This window comes from Euprymna scolopes, chromosome 9 (assembly GCF_053919585.1).
Source record: "Euprymna scolopes isolate OS-2025 chromosome 9, ASM5391958v1, whole genome shotgun sequence".
In the NCBI taxonomy this organism is placed as follows: Eukaryota; Metazoa; Mollusca; class Cephalopoda; order Sepiida; family Sepiolidae; genus Euprymna; species Euprymna scolopes.
In genome coordinates this window covers 139,028,256-139,043,087 of record NC_136490.1, presented here as the reverse complement: position 1 = coordinate 139,043,087, position 14,832 = coordinate 139,028,256, and the positions used below count along the sequence as shown (strand labels likewise).

At 35.2% G+C, this 14,832-nt stretch overlaps 1 protein-coding gene and 1 pseudogene across 1 annotated transcript in view; one reads left to right on the top strand and one right to left on the bottom strand.

Moving 5' to 3' along the window:
• The window catches only part of LOC145285016 (sclerostin domain-containing protein 1-like), a 215,776-nt gene that overhangs the window by 173,398 nt on the left and 27,546 nt on the right, over positions 1–14,832 (top strand). The window lies entirely within an intron of this gene.
• Positions 2,871–2,987, bottom strand: LOC145285118 (5S ribosomal RNA; annotated as a pseudogene).

The window sequence follows — 14,832 nt, the reverse complement described above, 5'->3', positions numbered from 1 at the left end:
GATACATGCGTCGGTGCTATGTTACACACACACACACACACACACACATACACACACACATATGTATATATATATATATATATATGTGTGTGTGTGTGTGTAACTACTAATCATCTTTTGTTGTTACTGCGCCTAAAACAAGTGTAATCGTATGTTTACAACGCTTTACAAAGAGGTGTGAAAATACAGTGGCGAATTTTACCCATTTTTTATGTCCATTCTTTTTTACTTGGTAGATCACTACTTATCAAGGCCTATAGACCACTCAAGGATAAGTGCTAAGTCTTAGGTAGATGGTTCTAAGAGAAAGAGAGAGTAGGAAGGCGAACGGTCATTGCCCACTAAATTTTGCAGACGGTTTTATACACTGTCAAGGCAGGAAAAGGTGTATTTTGGGACCTCATTTAAGATGCGTCCGCAATACTCCATCTTAAGCCGTATTTGAATCTTATACAATTAAAGGATTGTGTTGGGACATATATACTTTCTGGATTGGTAGAAAAATCCCGCCATCTTTCGTGATTTTGGCAACGGATCTTATGTAGGTCTTCTATTGCAAGTCAGAGGTAAATGTAAGTTTTAGAAGTTTATTAAAGTCGACTTCTTCATCAATTCAATTGAGACAAAGTAGGCATCTGAGCGTTGCTAGTGAAAAGACAGAAGTTTAGTTTTGAATGTATTAAAGGTAACTAGCCATTTTTTTTACATCATTCTATTTCACACTCCAAATCGGAGGAGAGAAAATCTGCAAGATCTTGATCTTTGTTGACCGTTTAAGTGTTGTCGTAGACAGTAGTATTGCCTGCATAGATGTCAACTAATGAACGAAGAACGTGATCTGTGGCGTCGTTGATGAAGACTGGAAAATGATACTATGTCGTAGAGTTTTGTAAGTCCTGGGACGAAATTGAGGCGGCCATTATTATGAAAGGTGGAATTTAATGAAAATTTCTTTGTAAAGAGTTTGGCTTTGGTGGATGCTGAAGTGATCTCCTCAGAACTGTTGATAATAGTTGGGATGGAAGTTATGTATTTGTTCAGAACCCTGTTTATTATACGTCTATACGTCAAAACACGTGGGAACCTAGTCTCTGCTCTGCTACCTTAGATCTTACAGTTAAGACGTTTTCGGCAGTGGTTGCTAGCGGACCTATAGGACGCTTTAGATTCTAAACAATATCTATATATCGATAAAAGTGAACGTGTCTGTCTGTGTGTCTGTCTGTCTGTATGTCTGTGGGTCTGTCTGTCTGTGTACATTTCCCTACGCAATAACTCTGTCAATTTTTAGTCTATAGACTCGAAATTTGAAATACCGGGTACTGAGATTTGGGAAAATCGATGTGACGGGTGTCAGCCAGAAATTTGGCTGTTAAGGGGTCAAATTTCAACGATTTGAGCTTTAAGAACTCTACCAAACTCCTCCGACAATTTTTGGTCTAGACACTTGAAATTTTAGATATAAGTTCCTTGAACCTGGATCTAACTTAATAAAGTGATTTGAGCCCGAAACTATAAATTTTAAGGGGTCATAATAGGGGTCAAATTTAAAAAAAAAATTGACCGCATTTTCTTTTTTTGCTCAACATACACCTCCAAATACCCGGGCAACGCCGGACACCCATGCTAGTATATATATATATATATATATATACATATATATACATATATATAAGTGCGTGTGTGTGTGCTTTAAATGTTTATAGCTATATGTCTTAAAGCAAAAAATCAAAATAATTGAATATAATAATAATAATAATAATAATAATAATAATAATAATAATAATAATAATAATAATAATGTCTGACTCTACTGTGATACCTGTTAGCAATTGATGTAGAAAGAAAGATTTTTTTTAGTTTTTTTTGAGGATGAGCTAATAAAGGAAATTTAGTGTTTGCTGTTAAATTGAAAATATTTCTTTTCATGTAAACATCGACAAAGAAACAGGAAGCTACTGTATTTTGACTGTTAATGAAAAATATATATTGTATTGTATTACATAATAATTCGGGCAAAAGTTGAAAATGTTACAGTCTAGAAGGATTTCTCTTGAAGTGATCCATGTGTGAAAGAATTAAGCATATTAATTGAATTGAAGTCAAAGTTTAACTTATATTATGTTTTTGTAAAGTAAAAAAGCAGACATGGAATAAAAAATATAATAAACAATGCGAACAGATTATGTCGAGCATATATTGGCTTTAGATTTGAAGTCTTTGTTGTAGTCTGCTGAGAAGCTATACCGCGGTAACATGCCCTACAGATGGGATATTTAAGAAAACAAAGAAAGATGCCTGGTTTTATTTATTATGACTGAGTAACTTATCTTCCTACCTTCTGTACGTATGGTTTGTTTTGGAGAGTGATTCTTCTAAGAAATATTGTAAGAATTTACAAATTTGATTGAAAAATGCAGTAGGTGCTGGCAGGTAGGGTGGCAATTTTGAATTTGTGCGTTTGCATTCTCTTAATATATTGTCTTAATATATTGAGTGCCATGTCTACTTTTCCGTTGATGTAAAATCTATCTGCGTTGATAACTGTGCGTCTTTTTAATCAATTATCAATTTTCAAGCCTGTAGATTAATAGTTGACAGATATGTTTGGTAGAAACCGTTCCTTAGGCAGACATACTCACACACACACATATATATATATATATATATATATATATATATATATATATATAAGGTTTCCTTCAGTCTTGACAGACCATGGAAACCCACTGTAAGTGTGCCTGCGCGTGAAATTTTTGTGGCAAGAGTTGCGCAATCTCCAACCACACCTCTCCTGAATCGACATTGTTGAATACCAGTGGCAAGTGAAGGTTCAGGACGACTGGAAACAATGCTGAGATAACGCAAAGCATATACAGCGCCTAGAATTCACAAATGGTCACCCATCAAGTACTAGCCAGGCTCAACGTTGCTTAACTTCGGTGATCTGTCGAGAACCGGTGTGTCAACGTGATTATGCCGTATATGGTGTTTGTGCAGCTGACAGGGCCTAAGATTCTCTGGAGATTTTGCCAGGGTTACATCACCCTTAGCCTTTGGTTATATATATATATATATATATATATATATATATATATATATATATATATATATATATATATATATATATATATATATATATATATATATATATATATATATATAATATAAAATAGTGCTGAATAACAAGTAAAGCTGTGTTATAGTATATTTTATTCATTTATACAGACGTTATATTTCTCATTAGTTTGTATGTTTGTTTAAAACTATTCTTTGAAGTAGCCAAATCTGTCGAGGAGGCGGAAACACGATGTTGTAACTAAACACCTAAAACAGGAATAGGTTTAAGGCTCCTAAAATTCATACTAGAATTGTCTTTGGAAAAAACGTTTTCAAATACACCTGCTAAGTAATAAGTAGTTCTAAGTGACTGCCTTCTGTATGTTGAAGGTTCAAGCCCCAGTAAAGACAATATAAATAATACAATTAAAAACAACCTTATTTCTACCAGGTGATGGTTTACGGAACGAGAGCATAAAATTCCAGTTCAAAATTCCCCAGAGATTTCAGAGTTCAATATATGTGTGTGTGTGTGTATGTTATTTGTAATCAAACTTCAGGTTTAAGCTGTGTATATATGTATATGTACATACATATTATTGTATACTTTTCTTTATTTATACAGACATTATTGGCTACATATATGCATATAATAGACTAGTGGCCTCTTAATGCTAGATTTCGAAAGATATCATGGCTGAAACATGTATGCACACATGTAGCCAATAATGTTTTCATAATGAAGAAAATTATGCAATAATATGTATGTACGTATATATTATATATACAGCTTAAAGCTGAAGTTTGACTACATATAACACGCACACACGCACACACATACACACACATGCACACACATACACACAAACACGCATATATATATTTATTTGAGGGTAAACAGTTACATATGGTCGCTACAAACAGCCATCTGTTTAAGTCAATGACACCATAGAGACGTCATCTGTTTAAGTCAATGACACCATAGAGACGTCGATGGGTTCAGGGTCGCCTTACGAAGTCTCATTGACTTAAACAGATGGCTATTTGTAGCGATCATATGTAACTGTTTACCCTCAAATAAAAAAATATTTGCTCTTGTTATTGAGCACTATACAACAACCTCGTTGTATTTATTAGTCCCGACTTTTGAACATCTCAAACCTATATATATATATATATATATATATATATATATATATATATATATATATATATATATAGTGATCCAAGGAATATTATAGGATTGTTTTGAAAAGGAAACTTATGAAGATAATAAAAAGCTCAACATGCAAGCGTATGAAAAAAATTATCGACAATATAAAAATATATACCAGTGTATATAAATTAATTTATCAGTTCAATAAGAAGGATACATGGGTGGGAGGATGGGGTTTCAATGTTCTTTATACCTAGGTATTTCGAAGATGAGTTTGGAAATCGATGGATTTTTAAAAAACTATTCCTTAATTTATTGTTCCAACTTTTTACCTTCATTTCTAATCCAAATTATATACCCAAACTTATCATGGGAAACCTCCGCATATCTACTATAGCTTAATCCTCACATTTGTCAAACCCCATTCTAGTTTTAAATACAGCCCCATACCTATTTTCGCAAGCCCCAGATTCCCCCACCCATCTCTTCTCTATTATCTACGTTCTATACAATTTTTTTTAATATGTTGTATCTGTGGACGGTGTATGTGTTTTTATATGATAAAATACCATATGTTATAAACAAGTTAGCTGATTTTTTAAGAATACATCATAATTTATAATATAAATGTTAACTGTCTGTTTAAATATATGTATAAGCGAGATAAGGCACTGATAGAATTCAGATGAAAAATCCTGATAGATATTACTTGAAGTCATACTTTCAAGGTGATCCAGGCCAAAAAGGAAAAGCTCAATATTTAAGAATAGAGCAATATATAAGTTTCGTAGTTAAATTTTAAATTCTGAAAAAAAAAAACATGTAGAGACATATATTCGATTTAAGAATTTATTGTTCGACAAAAGGAATATATAGACGGGGTTATTTTAATTTCCTTAATCCATGGATTTTCAACAATGGCTCATATCATCAGAGGAAATGACACGCAGTTAGCAAAATGTTCAGCTGCGAATGGACGCTATTTTGCTTTTCAGCACAATTATTGAAAATAGTTTTTTTGAGTGGTTGTGGATAATTATATGGAGAAAATTATACGAAAACAGAAGTTGATACAACCTAGGTAATCCATTATCGGAATGAGTCCAATGTCGTTCGGGGTTATAAATCCAGGTGGGCCGAAAATAGGCCCATGGGAGAAAGTTATATTCCCATATAGCGAAAGTGTGTTGCTCCTTATTGATTTTTCGAAAAGTATACGGGACAACCTTCCTCTGATGATATGAGCCATTGTTGAAAATCCATGGATTAAAGAAATAATCCTTTCTATATATTCCTTTTGTCAAACAATAAATTCTTAAATCGAATATATGTCTCTATATGTTGTTTTTTTTTAGAATTTAAATTTTAACCACGCAAGTTTAATGTATGTATGTATGTATGTATGTATGTATGTATGTACGTATGCATTTATTATGTATGTATTATGTATTATGTTTGTATGCATCGCAAAGACTTTTAACAGAGGTGACAGATTTTCACGAGATCGGTATCTTTTTGAAGCTCGGCTCTTCGGACGACAAATATCGGAAAATTAGCCAAAAACACTAATTCCTTCGCCCTCAACTGGGCACTTTTCTACAGAGAGGGGTCGCTTTTTTCGTCGATATTTTCGAAAGGCATCGCGTCTTTCGGTTGTCTAGTCTTAATTTAAACCTACGTCACTTCCGATTTGGTGATGGGCGCAACAGCTAACGCGTGAAGTTTTTTTCACGTTCTTTTCCTCCTTCACGGTATGGGTTCGAGCTTGCCTGTCTACTACCACTTTTTTCTTTTTTTTTTCTTTTTTGATCAACCAATACCCTTACATACACCTCCACTTTATTTTCCCCCTTCGTGTCACAGGTCCGTACCTATCTACCTACTACGGCTTTTTTGTTTTGCTCAACACACATCTACAAATACCTGGCCAACGCCGGGCACCCAGGTTAGTCTTATAAGTGTTTGAAAGTGTTATTAGCATCTTTTTAAAAAAATTAGTGCCAATACTAAAATACATGATGAAATGTTAACTTGATACAAAGATATAATTATCATCCAATGAAACAAGACCTATTTAACTCGTATTAATTACTGAACTCATTGACTACAGGCGCAGTGTAGCACCAAAAGCGAACGCATATGTGTCGATGTGTATGAAGATAGACGAAATAATCCCGTTGACACACTCCTTAGATCGCTGAACTTAAGTAACGTTGAGCTTAGTCAGTACCAGCTGGATGACGATTGTATGTAGGAGAGTGTCGACACCTCGCTGCAATAACTACAAAAACATTACGCTGTCATCTCCCCTAACCGGAATATACATCCGATTGAGTACCGCTTGTGGATTCGGTATTCCATAGACACTTCCTCCTTCGGGAGGAAGTCGGCTCACTTAGTGTAGGATGAATGTCGCTGGATATGGATTTGTATAAGGGTGGTACATTAGGTGTGGTGTTGGAAAATTTCAAGTAGTTATATTTGTTTTAGCGGATGCAGTGGCTCGACAGCAACAGCCGTTTCAGGCAGTTAGTTTCACGTTGCATGTGCATAAAAACACTTTGGAAAATGATGGCAACTGTGCTAGGTTTTGATTATGCAAGACAGACGTACATCCAAAAATTGATCCTGGTATTTGTTGCTTAATGCTTGATCATGGTTAGGCTGTTTGCTAACTTACTTGCTTGATGTTGAATTCAGACTATGAAAGGTGTCTGATGAAGGCTATTCACTTAATTACACGTCTCTGAACAGTTTTCAGATGATCAATGTTAGAGGAAAGATCAAGGTGCTAAACTGATTATACGAATTCTTAGTATAGCCGCATCATAGTTATATACAGTTTTAAACAGAGATCTTGTTGGGTTATAATAAAACTCTTTCGATGTTTTTAACCAGTTTAGAAAAGTGCTTTGTTAAAAGCAAATCATTGTAATACTCTGGTCTCAGTGACAAAAGACTTCTTAATATTACTCGTGAAAAATAAGTCTGCAGGCTGGATTTTTTTTATCCGCAAATGCCGGATAAACACTTCTCTGTATCTAAAATCGGTTGCCAATTTGTGATCCATTCATTGAGAGTAATCTGCATATTCATTATTGTGACATTCTTTCAATTGTCACTCGTACCAGTAATATACGCAAGCAGCAACAGAAGAACTGCATTGTTACCTGCTTTTGTTTAAAAACTAATTAAAGTTTTTTATTTTACTCTTGTTCATCCTAAAAAATGCATATTCCACTTCTACGCAAGGATGTGGAACCATATTTATAGAAGACGGTGGTGGAGATAAGCGAAATGTTCGTTTACGTTGCATTAAACGTCTGCATTTTAGTACTATCAGAGAAGCAAAAAATAAGAAGGTGATTCCAAAGTATAAGAGTTCGAGGGAAGAAAATATCAAAGTAGGAGGGGATTTTACTTATTTTAGACGAGTTTGTGAGGGGTACATCGACGGGGTTTAAGTACGATGAGTTTCGTTAGAGAACATTACGGCGACGCGACACACACACACACACATATATATGTATATATATATATAAATTCACTTGCCTTCCCTTTTTTAAAAGATGGAGTTTGATGACGATCGTCGAAGACACGGTTCAAGCAAGCAATGGTGCAAGGTCCACAGAGTTTTATAATAATATAGATTCTTAAGGGCCTTTAGTGCTTTTTGTTGTTACACTATCACACTGTGAAGGCGGAATGTTATCTGGTTACAGGTAACTGTTCACATAAATGTTTCTTCTTAAGAATTTAAGTAGAATCGCGGCTGTGAGTCCAGATTCTTCTCCTGTGCGATGTGAATGCGTAAAAGTGATCGAATATTTTTGCTACAACACAAACGAACATGATCTATCCAGCTCTGTCTAGTTCATATTTATTTGCCTCCCGGCAGAGTCAGGAATTGTGCCGTGTTTGAATGTGAGAAGAATCCAGCTACCCGAAAAGAGATATTGTTGATTGAGAAAAAAAAATTGTCTCATGTTAGAGGGTTTCTTTCTTCGCTTACTTAGGAAATGAAATAAGAATGTGCAGCATTAGAACAGGTACTACACAATTGAAAAATATGAATTTAAACTAAAATATTTGATCACATCAGTATCGCAGAGTTGCTAAACCTCACCTGCATCACATCACATCCTCTGTGATCAAATGTAAATTTTAAGTGTTTTCAATCATGTTAAGCATCACAATGTAGTTCTATGCAACATATGTGTTGAAGGCACCATGATCTCGAAAGGTAGATAACGTAATAGGTGGATAGACAACATTTTCGAATGCCCAAACATGAACATAAACCAAACGAACACTTTAACGTTGTTATTACTTTTAACGTATACCAGAAAGTTTTATGTAGAAGCTTGTATAGAAAGAAAACTTGCGTTGTGTAGTAAATTAACGGGGACTCATATTGGAGCACATATATAACGGGACTCATGTAATACAGACATAACGATAGTGATGGTGAGGGGGGGCCAAGACATTTATATATATTACAGTTCTTTTAAAACAGAGTGTAACGTGATCGACATGAGGGAGCGATTTGCTACCCATTGGGGAGGTTGAGACCCCCCTGAGACCTGAGAAATACCGGGTAAATATGCTAAAATTGTTTAAATTAATCCCGGACAACAGCGTATATCGAAAATACTTGAATTGAAATATATCGATATGTGTATTTTATTGTTTGAAAAGGCCAGATAACTATTTTGTTGTTAAAAAAAATCCAATAACAGGAAACGTCAGAGTAATGTAGAAACGAGATTGTACTTGTTGACCTGGAGAACACCTTCAGACTATGACTTTCTGAATGACAGGGATTTACCCCGAGGGTCATGTGAACGGATGTCATTTTGGGTCCCAGATTTCAAAACAGATTTCAGACTATGGCTGAACTGCACACACGCAATTTGGAAAACCCCTAGATATGTAGCTGACTCTGATTGGTTGAATAGGACCACCGCACCCCGACCCGTCCCGAAATATAAAAACAAGCGCCCAGTTTTTTAAAGACAGATTGGAGAGAGATTTGCACCAACCTCGAGAGAAACCAGCTCCCAAACGCCTGACCACCTTCTCCATTTCGCCTGAGTGCCATCTACGAAGAAGAGAAATTTGTGACTTTAAAAATGTGCTAAGATCTGAATGTATACATATCTGTAAAAAGACTGTAATTTTTGTTAAATTAATTTTTGGTAGATAGAACCAAATTGTTTGTCGTTTCTTTCTGGCGTATGCGAGCTTCGTGGTTCGCTTTCAGGAGAATTCGAAACAGAGGCGCTTAGAATTTCATGTGGCGATCTCCCGGCCGACTGGACATCACGAGCCACAGTTTCGAAGAAGTTCAGGGGTCAGTTGCTTGACCCCACCACGAGAGTTAGGCTACAAGAGGAGAGGAGGCATTTATAGACATTACTTGTGATGGAGTAGATGGAACACATAACTTGGAAGGGTTTACACAATTTTCATTATAATATGATAAATACATTCCCTTTTCCATTCGTGAAGGATGACACAAGACAACAGTTGCAAAACACAATGATGAATTCTTTATTCATCTGATCGACCAGTCGAATGACGTCAGGAATTCACTTGTATCTACATGGTTAATCTTCTACCCTTCACCTCTAAGGAGACTCTCCTCTGACTGTCAACTCTTGACTCACTGGCTAAACTCCGAATCCAGTGTCCTTTGTCTATGACATCAGAAGTGTGCTTTTCAAATGTGACTAATTTCACGTAGCTTTACATGTTTGTCCAACACACCTTTGGCGCACAAATGAACCATCAATATATAACTCTAACCTGTTTTTAAACAATATAATTTAATTTGCATTGTTCATTGTTTTACTGATATATTAAATATTCAGATTTCTAAAGAATGGACAATCAACTCTTTTTTCCAATATAAAAAATATTTAACAATTCTAATAGAATTTAATAATAGATCAAATTTTTAACATTCCATTTCTTAACTTTTCCACCAGGGTTCGATTCTAGGCTTATCCGAATCTCATTTTCACTTATCTAATATTCTTCTTATTTACATGTAACAGTTGGACACAAGCTTTTTTAAATGAAAGAAAAAGTTTGTTTGTTTTTATTTTGTCGGTTTCACACGCAAGTCACAGACATGTATTTACAACACGACACACTATGTTCCTTCTTTCTTTCTTTTTCCTGGTCAGGTAGCATACCTTTGTTTTTGGCGACAATTAGCTGTTGCGTTGCAGTGATGCTCTCTATGGCCCACAGGCCGGCTCATTTTCGAAGGAGTAGTAAGAGACACTCGCGTGCTTGTCAAGTGCAGCTTCAAAATCGCCACGCATTATTTTTTTCTTTTTTTCTTTTCCTCTTTCTTTTTCTTTGGATCTTCATGTCTATATATGCATTTCATTCAGTGACGTCATGCTCATGCCACAGCTTAAATGTTGACGCGACATAAACTCGACACGTAAGTCATCAATATCCGTACCTGTTTTGGATTGGTAATTTAATGACGGAGCCATCGACAACGTTACAACTTGACTCCCGATGGTAAGGCTTGAAGTAACTCAGTCATACTAACGCGTATTTTTCTGCTGGCGGAGAATACGTTTCATAATAAAAATATCTATTGGGTCTGATTTTACAATAAAACAACATGGAATCCTACTTTACGATTTTCAATTTAGATTTTGGATAGATCATCTGTATTATTTGAACTATTGTTCTAATCTTTGTCCTCATGTTCACAAGGTTTTCGCCGTTGTAACCTCCTCCGATCGTCTACATTACATCTTCACAAACTTTGGTATTTTCTGGTCGAAGTTGTGAAAATTTATGTCGAACTGCAGAACACGAAATTTTTAATCGAATTCTTTATTTTACCTGTGTCGGTGGATTGAGCTCATCCCGTCAACCGTTGAAGTGGTTCATTGTCATTATGAGTTATTAATACTTATAGTGATTTATGGCGAACAGAATGAGAACGATGTACATTCGTAGATTAAATAGAGGGTCCAGTTCGAAATTGCGTACGTATTATCGTGTTCAGTATTAAGATTTCCAAATTCGACCGGAACGTTCCCAAATTTTTACAGATGGACTTGGCATACGTGGTTCAAGTGTCTATCAATATTGTAGTAGAATTACTTTAACGTAAATCATTGAAAACTGCATGAATTCCTCATTTTCCAACTAATTATATACAAGCTAGTATGGATAACTAACCTCTACATACGTGGTAGAGCACTTAGTATATAGCAAATAAGGCTCTAAAAATAAATTTTCGTTGGTAAATGTATATAATTCTCATCGACTCGAATCAGTTGCTAGATAGAAGAACGCTAATTTAAGAAAAGAAATAAGCGATATAAAATATTCAAATACAAAATTAACGATCATAGATCGTAAACATTGCTGAATTTTCTATAATTAATTTAACCCATGATTATTATAGCTAGAATTTCTCGGTAGAAATTGATCACTATATATTTTTTAACCATTTTTTTGTTAGAGATCTTTTTTCTTTCAGATTCTGGTCGTCTCTTAAAGTGCACCTAGTTCACCGGATATATTTTAAAAATTATCTTTCTTGAATCCGGTTGTTCCTATAATCACTAGAATGATAGAGATCTTCCCAAGATTCCAGTTTCTTTTCATATAAAACCTTGTTATTTCTTTTTATAAGACCTTGCTATTTCATAATCGTTTTCATTTTACCTCTGTTTAAGCGATCATCATTGGTAACCCTAACCCTAACCCTAACACTAACTTCTACTAAGGTTGCCTCTTTCTCCTTCTTGTCCTATATCACTATGTCAGATTTAAAAGTTCCGTTTTCTAGATATATAGTTGTAGGAATTGCATAGTCATAGTGGATTGTGTATGACTTATTTCCAACTGTTCTTTCTGGTAAACATGTTCCAAGGGCTTCTGCTGCATGTATAAGTCTTTATTCTGCGTTAACAAATCCGCAGTTATATGCATTGAATATGTCTTAAATCTAATGTCGCATTAAACACTTTTCAATGTCTCATTCTATATGTACATCATTGAAAAGTTATAACGTTTTTCGTAATAAAACTCTGCCGGTATCCATTTAATAATCGAACCAATCAATCTCTATGCTATCAACTGTGATGGTGTTGTGCGCATGTGTTTATTTGTACGCAAATATTTTACGATCGGGCAGTTAGAAATGTTATAAAATATTTTATTAACTGAAATGGAAAAAAAAATTATATCAATATCTGGTTTTCTAAAATGTTCGAATTAACATTATGAAATAACTAGCCTGGCTCTGTAGAAAAGTGCCCAGTTTACAGTGAACGGAATTAATGTTTTTGGCTAATTTTTCGATAGTTGTCACCTGAACGATCGAGCTTCAAAATGATACCGATCTCGTGAAAATCCGTCGCCTTTGTAGAAAGTTTTAGACATAAATACATACATGCATACATACATACATACATACATACATACATACATACATACATACATACATTTAAACAGACAAGTACGATTTATATTATAGAAGTTTTAAAATATGTAAGCCTCTGTTTATTTCTTTTTATTTTCTTTTACATTTTTGTTCACCACAAACAAGACAAATTACTACTGAAGCATAAGGCGCTATTGTGATAACACCTATATTTAAAGGGGGTTCACGCTGGATCAGTTTGAGAGCAAGATATTTGTTCATATTACATTTTAATTTCTGAATGTTGGTACGATTAGGGAAACACGCAAGAAGGTAATTTTAAATTACGCAGTTCGAGAAAATAAACTATAAGAACAGATATTCCGTCATTTAGGGACCTCTACAGCGTAGGGTGAAGAATTTTTGCTAGTGGGTAAATCGACGTATTTCTTTTTACAAAGTAAAAGTACAATCAGTAAGTTCATGTTAGCACATTAGGGCTGGTGCGCATTGTTTTTCGTAAGTAATGATCAAAGGTCCACGTCATAGCCTATATATCTATAAACACCTAAAGACCACACCACTGGACAGATCATGATCAAACGTGACGTGATGACGGTGTCCGATCTATGAATGGTGCACACTATTTTTCAAGGTGAAGGTCAAAGGTTAAGTTCAGGATTTTGCTTCTAGAGATAAGATACTAGTAGGTGTAAGAAGTTTTCTAGATGGATAGAGGGAGGTTAGCTTTTTTGCATTAGACTTGTCAAGTAGTTGAATGGCGACATCAACCGACACACCGTTAGTATGCCATTCTTGTTGCTCGGACCTGGGTATGACTATGATTGAGCTTCTTGTTTCCTTACTCCTATTTCAATTATGAAAATAAAATACCTACCGTATGAAACGATGTATTGGATGTAATTAAACGTTGCTATGTTCCGCATAATACGAGGGGAAAACTATGAGTCCATATGTTTTCTAATAGTATTTCGTTCGTAATTGCGCGTAAATGACCCAACAGGATTTGGACATTGCATTACTGATTCCATAACACGGAACAATTTCCAGTTGGCCAAGTATATATATATATATCTCAGTTAAACTCCAATGAAACCCTTGGTAAATACGGGTAGAAATAACAAACACTACTACTACTACTACTACTACTACTACTACTATCACTGCTACTTCTGCTACGATTAATAATAATATTAATCGTAATACTAGCACTCCTTCCATAAGAGGAAACATATCCGAACATGTAATGGAAGTAGATGCGGTTTGAATCACTCAAAATGGTCGAAAAGGATCAAAGAGAATGAACAGTCCGGGGTAGGGCGCAGCAGCCAATGTAAGGTTGCAGTTAATATTGAAATCGGGGTTTTCGGTGGTGCAAAAAAAAAAAAAATAGCAATGATTACCGAAAGAAACAAAATACTGGAAATCTGGACGTACTTCTGAGCCAGCTTTAAGGAATACCACTTGTTAATGCTAGTATACAATTGTTGATAATCCCTTTCGTGATAACTACTTGTGAATAATAATAAAAATAATAAAAACACCAAATAATCGTCAAAATGTAACGAAGTGTCTGGCCCGTATGTAGCATCAATGTCATCTCCACGTATGCAAATGGCCAAGCCATAGTGCAAGCGTGACGTCACAATGAGATCGAAGGAAGAGAAAGAAAAGAGAAACCGAGAGGAAGAATACACGTGTTCATACGAAAAAGTAAAAAAATCACGCGTTGAAGCGGCAGAGTTTTTTTTTTAACCACGTGGTGACACGACAGGAACTTTTAAACAAGATGCAATTCAAACTTTTAACAAGATTTTTGGACGACCGTTTACAGTGAAACGAATAACACACACAACAGTTGGTTATAAATGCAGATTAAGCAACTAATTCACCATATTGTCGCTTGCTTAGAAATACGTGTCATGCGGCTTGGTGTTGAAACGACCGATAATAAATGTCTTTTCTTTCAACTGAAAAGAAAATCGTGTCGAATTTCGTTCCTTTGTTTCTTTGCGAGAATTTTATAAGCAACGTCGGGTCCGAGTATAAATGTAACAACCACGTTACAAAGGGTTAAGGAGAATAGAAAGACCGAGGAGAAAAAGCACTAACCGCACCTCGACAAGATTAGTATGAAAAGGGCTTGGATTTTGGGGAGGCTTGTTGGCACCCACATTCTAGTGAAGAC